The 12,348-nt window shown below is 35.3% G+C and overlaps 1 long non-coding RNA gene across 1 annotated transcript; it reads right to left on the minus strand.

Moving 5' to 3' along the window:
• Positions 1-360: 360 nt before the first annotated feature.
• Positions 361-7,655, minus strand: LOC105456962. The gene is made up of 3 exons (XR_975309.1): positions 7,509-7,655; positions 6,480-6,670; positions 361-784 (listed from the first exon to the last, which is right to left on the minus strand). It is a non-coding gene; the product is annotated as an uncharacterized LOC105456962 (long non-coding RNA).
• Positions 7,656-12,348: the final 4,693 nt, after the last annotated feature.

A 12,348-nucleotide genomic window follows, 5' to 3' on the forward strand; every position in this document is an offset into this window, starting at 1 on the left:
AGTCCAAGGGGCGTTCCGACGCCCGGCGCGCTTCCCTTTGTTTTCTCGCGATCTGACATATTTGTCGTTTCGCCTGGCATTGTGTCCAAACGGCGACATATGATGAGGACGACGAAAACTGGGAAAGTCTGGTTTGTTGGGAAACATCCGAACCGATTCAAACAACACTCCCCTGCATCACCAGCGTGCATTCGACATCCAGAATAACAGTTTTCAGTGCCGTCGGAAGTCATAAACTAAATCTTTGGTTTTTACATATGTATATTAAGCCTGTAGGTTTGAATTTTATACAACATCGGTTACATATCTTGTAAACTTGTAATAATTTTAAATACTTATAAATATCTTGTTTAGCATATATAAATATAATTATGGATAGTTTATTTATATTAATTTTAAAGCGTGCATTTTCTTTTAAATTCTAACAATAAGCAGAAAAATCTTTATTCTACTTATTTCTACTTCCTGAAAATATATACATAACTTCCTTTTTTTTAAAAAGGGAATATCAATTACAAAAAAGGAATATTAAGAGAAATGATTGAAATACATGATAGTAAGAAATTAGATCACAGCGAAAGTAGAGTTTCCATTTACGATTTTCATAAATAAGTCAGAGCTAGTTTCCACGGTGCGGTCCGCTTACCCTCCGTGTAGAATAATGTCTTACACCCTGCGTGACCGATGCGACGAAACGAATAGGGCGGATGAGGCGTCGGTGCGACAGGTGGCCCGTGAAATCAGTGCACGAGCGCGTCGTTTTCCACGACCCTCGCTCGATGCGCTTCATTAGGAAATTAAGTGCATAATAATTAGAGTCGGGGTGCCGATAGGTCACGTTAAACGTTCTGTCTTACGATCTATCACATCGCGTGGAAAACTTATTTTTCATACGCGTTTAGTATAATTATCAAGTGAAATATTGCATCCATTTTTGCGATTTATTTTAAAAAATTGAATCACAAACAAAAATTAGATTGTGAACAATTGTAATTTACAATAATAAGTGAAAATAGACTGACATGTGTGAATAACGTAAATAAATGAAAAGAGTCTTCAGAGCTGAATTAAATTATCAATTTAATTTGAGATATTATTATTCCAGCTTTAGCTTCAGTTTAAGACCGTGTTTCAACATCGATAAATAATCATGCGCAGTTTGCAGAACTGTAAAATACATATATATATAAATTCACATAAAAGTATTATTAAGGATAATACAAAGATCCAGCTCTGACCAATAAGTCTCTTTACGCTTATTTTTAATTGTGTTAATTGTAATTTATGTTTGTAAACATAAATATATACTAGTAATTGACATTATACAGGGTGTCCCCGGGTTAAACCGCCAAACTTAAAATATAAATTTAGGACCTGAAAACGAACAAAAATTTTCCTCTGAACGTATGCTCGCTAATGCTTCTTTCAAGAGATATTTACTTATGAAGTTACAGAACTGTATGAATAAATAATGTCGAAACAAGGTGTATCCTCTTTATTGCATTACAATAATCAAAATTAGTTATTACATTAAATGTTTTGTTCAAAATGATGGCCTCCAGTCCGGAGGACAAGCATTGCAGCTTTCAATGACAGAACGAGTGGCTGACTGACATTGTGCGTCCGTAATTTCTTCGCACGCTTGCACTTTCGAACTTCAAAACAAAAACAAAAGATATTTCAATTATTCATTCATACAGTTCTGTATCGTCATAAGTAAATATCTCTTGAAAGAAGCATTAGCGAGCATACGTCCAGAGAAAAATTTTTTTTTGTTTTCAGGTCCTGAATTTATATTTTAAGTTTGGCGGTTTAACCCGGGAACAACCTGTATATACATATACACATACATTTTACGATACAGATACTTATTAGTTGAAAAAAATAATAATCTTGCTTTTATATGAATTGAATTTTTTATTAGTTGAGCAGTATTATTGCTAAAGAAAAAGCTCGATTCCGCATTCATCAAAGAGTCCGTGCGTGAAATATTTTTCGGTAAGTGTGGAACATTCCGTATACAATGCTCGTGCACAATTTGCATACCGATGATCGAGGGGGGGTGCTCGCGCGGTTTCGTGCGTCGCGCGGGCGGGCTCGCCGGTGTATTTTAGCATTTCACGTTTGTTTCCATTTAAATGGTAATCGGGTTCATAATGTAATTGTATTCGCCGCGTAAGCCCGGGCTCACCGCAGCGCTACGTCCCGGCCATTGTTTGCATTGTTCTCCTCGCGGCGCGAACAATCCGCGCGCCGCGCTTGCCTTTCAGCCTCGCGTTTTGGCGAAATCTAAACCCCCTCGGCCTCCCCCTCCCCCACCCCTCTCGTCCGCCACTCGCGCTTGATATTTTGCCCCGATGCGATGCGAAAACAACGCGTATCTCGCCGACGAATGTCCATCGAATGCTTATTCGATCGGAAATATCCATATCGACGCAGAGAATTTTTAATCCGCCGCCGCTTCAAACATATGCGTAACGGAAAGCTCGATGCTCTCTAATTTTTAATCGCAACGATTACTGAATTATGTTCAGAGTGAAATAATATATCGCATTCAATAAATAGCTGCATAGCATATTCTCATATTTTATTTGTATAATAAAAAATATAAAAAGATATTTTTTTTGTATACAAATAATTACAAAAAATATATAGGAAATATTTCTGTAATTATCTTATCGGATACACGCTTCATTATAGATATCATTTAAATAATCAAAAGAATAAACCTCATTGCGTGATGTACGACGTTATATTTTCTGATGTTTTTTTTTCTCTCTCGGTGACGTGATTTTTTTTCACGTAAATTTATAGAGACGACGTAGATCATCGCGCAACGTTAACCGGCGTTACCTCGCATGGGGAACGAATCGTTAAACAGCTCACGGAGGACTCGCAGAATCCGTCGAGGTGAAACGCGGAGCGACGGCGGTTCGGGGTTTGAAGCGAGGTATGCGAAGGGGGTTGGGCGTTATTGTAACGCGAGGGATGTACCCGACAACGTAACGTATACGCGTATACATATACGCGCGTGCTCTCTCGCGCGGGTATACGTGTATACATACGTCAGAGTCGCGGTCGCCTTTCTCTCATACATATTCATCAAACGCTAATTAATCATCGCCTGGCACACCCACGGCGCGGCGAGCCACCCCCTTGGCAGCCCACGAAGCTGGGGGGGAAAAAAAAAAATACGAGCGTTGTCACGCAGGCACCTCCATATATTACGAGCTACATCCAGATGTCGAAGTCGTCACTGTGCAGCGACATTTTTGCGTGTGGCTGCGCCGCGGGGAAATATTAAACTCGGCAACAAAAGATGTTTGCACTTTCTCCTGAAGTGCATTAAAAGCGCTTACGGGGCAAAGGGAATGTCTAAGTGGTATAAGAGCTCGATACCGAAACTTGATACCGAAGCTGAAATACCAATGTCAGAAAGGATTTTATCAAGCTTCCGCAAAGTCTAGCGAACAAATGATAATTAAAATGCCTTCCAATCTTTAATCGATACTTGAAGTATAAATGATGTAAAACAAACTGCCATTGTCACAGAGCGAAACAAAAGAAGTTGCATTTAAAGACCCGTCATAAATTTTACGGACGTTATCTGGCGCGAGAGGAGTTGAACGGTGGCGAGATATTATTATCGATATACGGCGAGAAACAATATCGAAATACATCCACGAGCACTTCGCCGCCCGCAGCCCATAAATACCGCCGCACCGGGCGATCAATCTAAATTGTAATTTTGTAATCCCATTAAGCAGGCGGCCACCTTCGCACGCACTTGCGGGGTTCTTCCGTCGGCCGGCCCTTTTCACGCAGACCGGGCCGCGTATAATTAGGTGTCGTTTATTTTACATCTGAAGGCGCCGCGCGCCCCGTTGGGGTGACATCGCCACCACCAAGGATATATATCGTATGTATGTACATATATGCACGAGTCCCTGCACGTATGTATACATATATATATGTAGCCGCGCGATGTGGCAGTGGCTCATAGAACGCTCGACTGCTAATGTGACGCGATCATCGCCAACCCAGCTATCGTCCATTGATATTATACGCGCCGTGGGGATGCCCGGACCCTTCCTCGCCCTTTCGGTATTTCCTGCCAGCCCTGCCTTCGCCCGTAGCACCCCTCCTCGGCCCGTCCTACGTAGAATAGCACCGCAATTTTCTACGTCACTGTTCGTACATTACGCGATCTCTCGCCCGCGAGATGATGATACGGTCCGATGCTTCATTGACTTATTGATATCGAGGGGATATATCGCAGTTTTATTCTCATTATTGAGAGTAGCAGTTTTAGATGTTATTCCAAGAAAATATACGTTACTATATACGTATATATGTATGGCTAAAATAAAAAAAAAACAATTAAATTCAAGATTGGAAGCAATCTTGAATTTAATTTATCGATTACTATCATTGGACTTCCATGTCTCTTCATAAAAATGTTTTTTTGAGAATCGAATAAATTATATGCCATAATTTCATGTTATCTTGCGATTGTTATAAACATTTGAAATAATTACTAAGGTAATTATTACTTAGAAAATGTATTTCTTTGCAATTAGTAATAACGTCGACAGATACTTTTGAATGCTAATATTTGTAACACATAACCCGTTATACAGAACGTCTTTTGTACAAATGCGTGAAGAATTTGCGAACGCAAAGAGAGAAATATATATATGAGACAAGCTCCCATGATTTCGCGCGATGAAAATGCCATTTTTTCCCCTCGCTGACACTTGAAATTTCAAGATTTCGGGAAACCGACGCGTTTGCTGTTTGCTGAAAAACGTGTCGGCGTGTTTTGATTGTCGCCATCAAATCGCAACGGAGCGGCAGACTGCGAACTGACAAATGAGCACGGGGACGCGACGCACGGCAGACATATGGGCTTCATAAAAAAAAAAGAGAGATAGGTGGCCTGCAGTCGATCCGAAATTAATGGAGACCAAACACCGCACATTCTGTGTCGCCGTCGCCGTCCCCGCTGTGTGTACACATCGGCAATCGCTATTGTGCTTCTGTTATAATGTGTGTACACACCCCCTTTAGCACAATAGAATGATCTACGACCGCTGCAAGTACGAATCGGCAAGTCGGTCTCGCGCTCTCCTACGATTTTTTGCCGTTTTCATTCTACTCTCATTATTTAGATTTTTGACGCAGCGCTTTTCAATTCTTTGTTAAGAGATATTCTGTTAAACCTTAAATTCATTAATCCAAGACTAGAAAACGTCTAATTTGAATACACAAGTCCCGACTTTTACAAATTTTTACATAGTTCGCAATAAGTTCTTTGTAGTATTTTAAGATGCTTATTAATTCGCATCAAATTATTCAGAATTGAAGATCAATTGTGATCTCACTCTTCTAGCTTCAGCTAATGATTGCGTTGCAAGTCCGACATTGATTTGGCGCGCAGTTTAAATGGATGAATAGTGAATTTAAATATTCATATAGAATTATTACTAAACACCAAAATCTAGCCACGACGTGGAAGAAATTTTTAAATTTATTTTTGATTTTTACCAAGTTCTTTTTTGGTATTTATTTTTCTTTGTATAAAAATACGAGTATATTATCATATAATTGAGAAAATTCTAAAAAATGTATTCAATAAAATGTGTATTATGTCAGCAGCAGGAACAAATATGTACAATAAATACTTCTATTTCTAATTAAACATTTTAAAAAGATAAATACAGATATATGTAAATCATTTACTTGGACGAAAGAAATTAAAGAAATTATGAATATATGTATATCAACAATAAAAAGTATAGTATGCTTATAATACAAATAAAGTTGAGATCGCCTTCTATGATCTCAACTGGAGCTTGGTGCCTAATAAATTTTATATAAATTTTTAAATTCATTGTTCAGCTATTTAAACTGCACGTCGAATAAATTTCGGACTTGCAACGCAATCATTAGCTAAAGTTGGAATAGTGAGACCACGATTGATCTTCATTTCTTAATAATTCAATGCTTATAAGCATCTTAAAATACTGCGAAGAACTTATTGCGAACATATAAGACTATATCTATACATATAATAATTATATATGTATACACATTTGCATGGCTAAATAATTGTTCCTATCTTATGCAAAGAATGTATATTCCAGCTCACCCGTATTATTCGTACGAAGCATTGTATACACACATACGCACACTTCGATGTGTAAGTGAAGATTTTCCTGCAGAAAACGAGAAAATTTTGCACTTTACTCGTGGAATACGCTCGGAGGGGCAAATTTTCGCGTTACGCGTAGAATCGTGTAATTCGGCTGCGTCTAAGCGTGCAAATAATAAAATTGGATTTTGCCATCCCCGCCTTGGCGCATACGTGGCGCGTGACTCGGGAGGGTAGGTTTTCGGAAGGTGGACAGGGGCACGGCGGGGTCCGAAGGGGCCGGGTGAGCTGGCAAGATCAAAGACGCCCCGCAGCAATTCCGTACCTTCTACGTGACATATTACGTGTAAATTGACGAGGACAGGCACGAGTGGCGCGGCACCTAGCGAACTTTGATCATTTCACCTGTGGGACTTGTACGCCCGCGGCCCGCGGCAGTCGCGATAAGGAATACGATCGTTCCCGATAAGCTTTTGGCTCTGCCATACTTATAACCATTAGAGTTGGGAATGTTACCTTAAAAAAGTAACGCATTATTATTATTGTGATGTATTATATATAAAAAGTAACTCGTTACTGATTTTCAAAAATAACGCGTTACCGTTACTTGAAAAATAACGATTCTTTATTTTTTCATTACCTTTTTGTAATATTAAAATAAATTTAATTAGATTTTAAATTTATATTATTTGAATTATTATTAAATATTATAACAAATATTAAAACCTGAACTCTCTAAATTAATCTGTATATAGAACAAGTTTTTCTTCATATTTATAAAAAGTTAAATTAAATTTATTGTTTTTGAACATTAATGTTATTATTAAGTGCATTTAAATATTCACTGCTATAGTACTGAAAATCTCTATAAGTATATGCAACGTGAATTATAGATTTTCAATACTGGTGATCATCATCGGAATACTGTTATTAAATTTCTTTGTTTAGCTTCACATAGTTTTACACATCTTCATACATATACATATACAACAAATACATACAAGAAAAAGCATATATGTATAATATTAATATTATTTTTATATTTTAATTATATATCTTTAAAAATTAATTTTTATTAGAGAAATATAATTCTTGCTTATTATAAAAATTTTCCATCAGTTTTTTAAAATACATTCGTTATTTCATTTTCTTTTAATTAAGTAAAGTAAAAAATTTATGAATGATATGTTAAAAATTCCGATGACAAATATGCTTTTGTTACTTAATGATAATTTTATTACAGTAATGAAATTCCCCCAGTACAAGAACGTTGATTATTTATGTTTTGCCCCCCCCCCCTCCCCAAAAAAAACCGAATCATTGAGCTAGTGGAAAAAAATATTATAAATTTTACCTTTGCAAGCAAAAAGATGATTTTTGACGTTCGTTTGCCGTTGATTTATTCTACACGAGACACTCTGAAAATACTCGAAAGAACAGTTTCCTTGGTAACGAGCGGAAACGTTTACGGACGCAGAATTATGTCGATATTACTTTGACAAAGAGCCTTGAAATACACTTTCCACACTCCATCTTTTCGCCACTTTCATGACTCGGGTATCTCTCTGCAGTGGATAAAATCCAGAACCCGGATTCAACTTACCTATCTGACAAGAATATACTTGAAGTACCCGCGGTACATTCGAAGCTCATACTCAATCGGTAATTTTGAAAGTGTCGGATATATCTGATCATGAAACATAGTCTCGTATGTCGGCAAGATATTATTACAAATATTAGTTACATTCTAAACGAACCTTTCGAAGAAAATTTTAATAAAAAGCTATAATTTGCGTTACGCATGCTATAGCTTTTTAAAATTTTCCTCGTAAGCAACGTTTTGGAATGTAGCTTTAGAGTTGGTAGATAAGTTACATACATATTTAATTGCGTGTTTCAAAGTCGATTCTAGATGTAATAAGATGATATTGACATGACCAACTGTTGGTACGATACAACGCATTGTATGTGTATTGTATAAAGAAGTAAATTTAATATTTTATACTTTTGATGAAAATTATTAAAGATTATTTAACAGAAAGAGTATGTAATTATTAACAGAAAAAAGGATATATAAAAAATAAAAAAATTATTTAAATTAAAAAATATTGATTTCAAATATGAAATTGCTGAGATAAAAAATTACAAAGTATTTAATTGATAAAGCTGTATTTTAATACTCAATTGAAACAATTGGACATTACAGAATTCCTAAGATTTCCTATTTTTATGTTACTTTTCTTGTTGTAATACGTGTCACATTTTATTTAAATTTATTTAAAAAGAAAGAGAAGTTAATATTTTTATAAATTTTTTAATTTAATAAAATAATTTATATTTTTAATCATTTATTATTAAAAATATGTGTGATTAAGTAAAATTTGTATACGATTTCAACTTTATCGGCTTCGCATTCTTGATACAAATCGTTTCAAAGCAGCCTTGTATGATGGCGGTATATCTGTGTACAGGATATTTTTATTTTCATTATCATTTCCAATAGTACATACAGAATATGTTAAATCATTTTTTATTAAACATTATGTTATATTACAGCAAGAAATTAAAAATTAGTAGAACATATATTATTGTTTTATTTAAAATTATTCTTTTTAAATAAATATGAATATAAATTTTATATTTAGTTGCAATATATTTGTAATTATTTCAGAGAGATTTTACTTTTCATGATATCTACATATAATTGTTTTTCTTTTTATGTTTCAGCCTTTCGAATGGCTCGGGAAGACTTTTTTTGACGATTTATCAATTTGGTGAGTCCTATCTATATCTTCAGCTGAGATATTAATTAATGTATAGATTATTTAGAAATATTTACGATGTCATAAAAGTGTTTTTATTTATGATGTTTCTGAAATTATATTCAGCTATAAATCTACTTACGTCGAATTTAATATTTTGTATTAAAATTTAAATATAAAGTAAGTATGAAATAAGAAATTATACAAGTATACAAATGCTCAGTGATGAATCTTCTGTATATACACACATATATACACAGTAATATCTTCTATATATACTTATTGAATATATCTTTTTAATCATATCCAGTTTATAAAGATTAGCGTTAATTATATTTGACGCGTGATCTGGGTCGTATGAATCGAAAACTCGCTGTAATCATCCCCAAGTGGAGCTGGCTGGCCCACGTATCGGGTGATTTACGGCACATCGAGATAATCGGCCCACGAGAGCACGTCACATTTCGATAGTGTGCACGCAAAAAATATGTTGGCATGTTTCGGTCGGCCAGCGCATTATTAAATATCACGTTATTATTTTGCCCCCGCGGGGTCAACGGCGATAATGACGTAGTAGCGGTTTGTGGGGTCACGTGTACGGGGGTAAGGCACTACGACGGCAGGTCCTATTGGTCGACGCTACCATCGTACCACCCATAAACGTTATTCTCGTACGCCACGATAGCAATTGTGTATTTTCACGCGGGGCAACTAACCGATGTTTGTCAGCGGAGAACGCGCTGATAACGATAACGAGGCGCCCCGTCACACTTATCCGCTTTCCTTGTCGTCGTCATCATTGTCGATCGTCGAAACAATACAAACGTATCAATGTTTCTGAATTATTTATTCAAGTTAAAAATAAAAATATTCTGATGAAAAAATAGTATAATTTTTCTTTTCTTTTAAGAAATTTCTTTTTTCAAGTTTTTAATAAAATCAGAATTAAAGAGATTTTATTTGATCTTTTAAATGTTAAAAATGTTATACTTATTTCATAATATTGTTTCGGGGATACTTTAGATAAACTTCTTTAAATCTATTTGTATATAAGTATCTAATTAAAAAAAATCGATTATCGATTATTAATCGAATGTGGATTATTCAAATAGTGATAGCTTTTTTAATATTTAGATAATTTAATTAATCAACGTTCACTTAATATTGTACGTGGTTATACTGTATATTGAAATATATTCAAGATTTAACGAGACAATTATCGTCACGGCTAATCTTGATGATTATTTAATCGCAAAATATCTCGTGATAATTACATCGCGTTAATTTAAGAAGATTTTATGGAAGTCCCGGAGATACTGTGATCTAAATATAAAATTTTCGATAATTCAAATGTATTTTATCGCGTTTCGAAGGTCGTAATGGAATCGATGGAGTACCACGTATGCTTTCGATAATTCGAAGACACATAAAATCATCTGCCGATTTATCGACGGCTTCTTCGTTTCTTCACATTATACGTCAATCGAATCGGGCGATATCAAGTCGAACGATTCATGACAATTTTGTTAGATTGCGAATTTATACCAAGGAACACCATCTCGCTTCTCATTGAGACTTTAAAAACCATTTTACTTATCTTGAAATTAATGTCGCTCAGACTTACATTATATCGACTGTTGGGCTTTATTAATTTTGATGAATAGTTCGTCATTATGAAGCTTGTATTTTTTCTATCAAAATCATAAGCTCTATATAAAAATAATGTAAAGAAAAAAATTGCATCTTCTTCTTCTTTTTTTTCTGTTAGTAACTGAGTTTAATATTATTTATTATAGATAGGCCTAATTCTTCTAACAATAAGTTGACGCATTACTGAAATTTCTATAGTTTTTTATAACTATACAAGTACATATAATAGTTTATATAGTAGCCTTATCTTATTTATTAGATATCACAGACGCGCGCTTCGCTATTCTAACAACGCTTAAATGCATACAATTACATTGTATTACACTATTAACCCCTCGATACGCACAACTGTCAAAATATACGATGACAGATGAGACAGCCGCTCACGGAGTAAGTGCAGCGAGACAACCAATCAGTATCGCGAAAAAGCGAGAATAATAAGCTTCAATATATGCAAATAATCGACTTTATTCGCCTTTTTTAAGAGTGGAGTAATTGATTTTATATGCCTTTTTGAAGAATGAACTTATTAGAGAATTAAGGAATGAGTATTCAAGAATGTGTCCTGTTCTAATGAAATGAAAAAAGACTTATATAAATTAAATATTTTTTGTTAGTATTATATTTCTATAACATGTATAGAAATATTTTTTTTATGTGCCTATCTCATATTAATATAATGTCCAACACCGTTCACTTAAAATGTCAAAATTTAACTATGATAAATGAGAATCAAATATACTAGCAAACAGAGAGATAATAGAAATAATGAAGAGCGCGCATATTTGAATGTATGTTATTTAAGGGGGATCTCGTGACCTTTCAACGAAAAACATAATATTCATCGCGTAGAGCAAACGAGAAAGCATTTGATGATAATAATGATACCATGTGGACCGCGTTGCGATCAAAACATGTTTTTGTACATCACAGAACATTTTGTCACTAAAATCCAACCTCTCGCTACTTTTTTTATGCAAAAGAGATCAATACTTCTCTTGCGTAGACTAACCCTAAAATTTACATTGACAGAATTACAGCTACTCCCAAATACGTCAGCAAATTCTTTAAATCTGACAATGAGGTATAAAATGATGCGAGATGTATTATGTTACAGCGCCATAATTTCTCTAGATTCAAGCATAAAAATTTATCTTATATTAACTCATGGCATCCATTTATTTTCACGTCAAAGAGAAAAAGTCTCTGATTGATTAATAGGACGAATTCTCTCTCTCTCTCTCTCGCTTCTACTATTATTTCAAATAAATTTTAACAAAAATTCGCGAAGAATATTTTTTATCATTTCGCTTTATTTTATTTTATTTATTATTGAGACCCGGAATAAACAAACAAAGAGAGAGAGAGAGAGAGAGAGAGAGAGAGAGAGAGAGAGAGAGAATTCGCAATTTTAAATACCAATTCTACACACACAAGCGACGGATGATTCACGGGAAATATGAGCTATCGAGAGGCTGTGTGTTGGTCGTTTCTCTTGTCACTGGGGTTCAACGTTCACTCCGCGCAAGGACGTGACTGCCGCCGACGATGACGGCGACATCGGTGGAGATACGCGAAAAAAAGTCGGAACGTGAAAACACTGGTATTTTCTGTCGGAACGAGCGAGCCTAATGAGCCGCCTAACACGCGGAAAAATGATAACACCGGGTCCTTGACAGTTGGCACTTAAACGAGCGCCGATAAGCGCACGATGCCGACGCCGCTTTCCGGTATCAAAGCGATCTTAACCCTGAGACGCATAAGCGAGCAAACACGCCGCGT

This window comes from Wasmannia auropunctata, unplaced genomic scaffold (assembly GCF_000956235.1).
Source record: "Wasmannia auropunctata unplaced genomic scaffold, wasmannia.A_1.0 LD335462.1, whole genome shotgun sequence".
Classification (NCBI taxonomy): domain Eukaryota; kingdom Metazoa; phylum Arthropoda; class Insecta; order Hymenoptera; family Formicidae; genus Wasmannia; species Wasmannia auropunctata.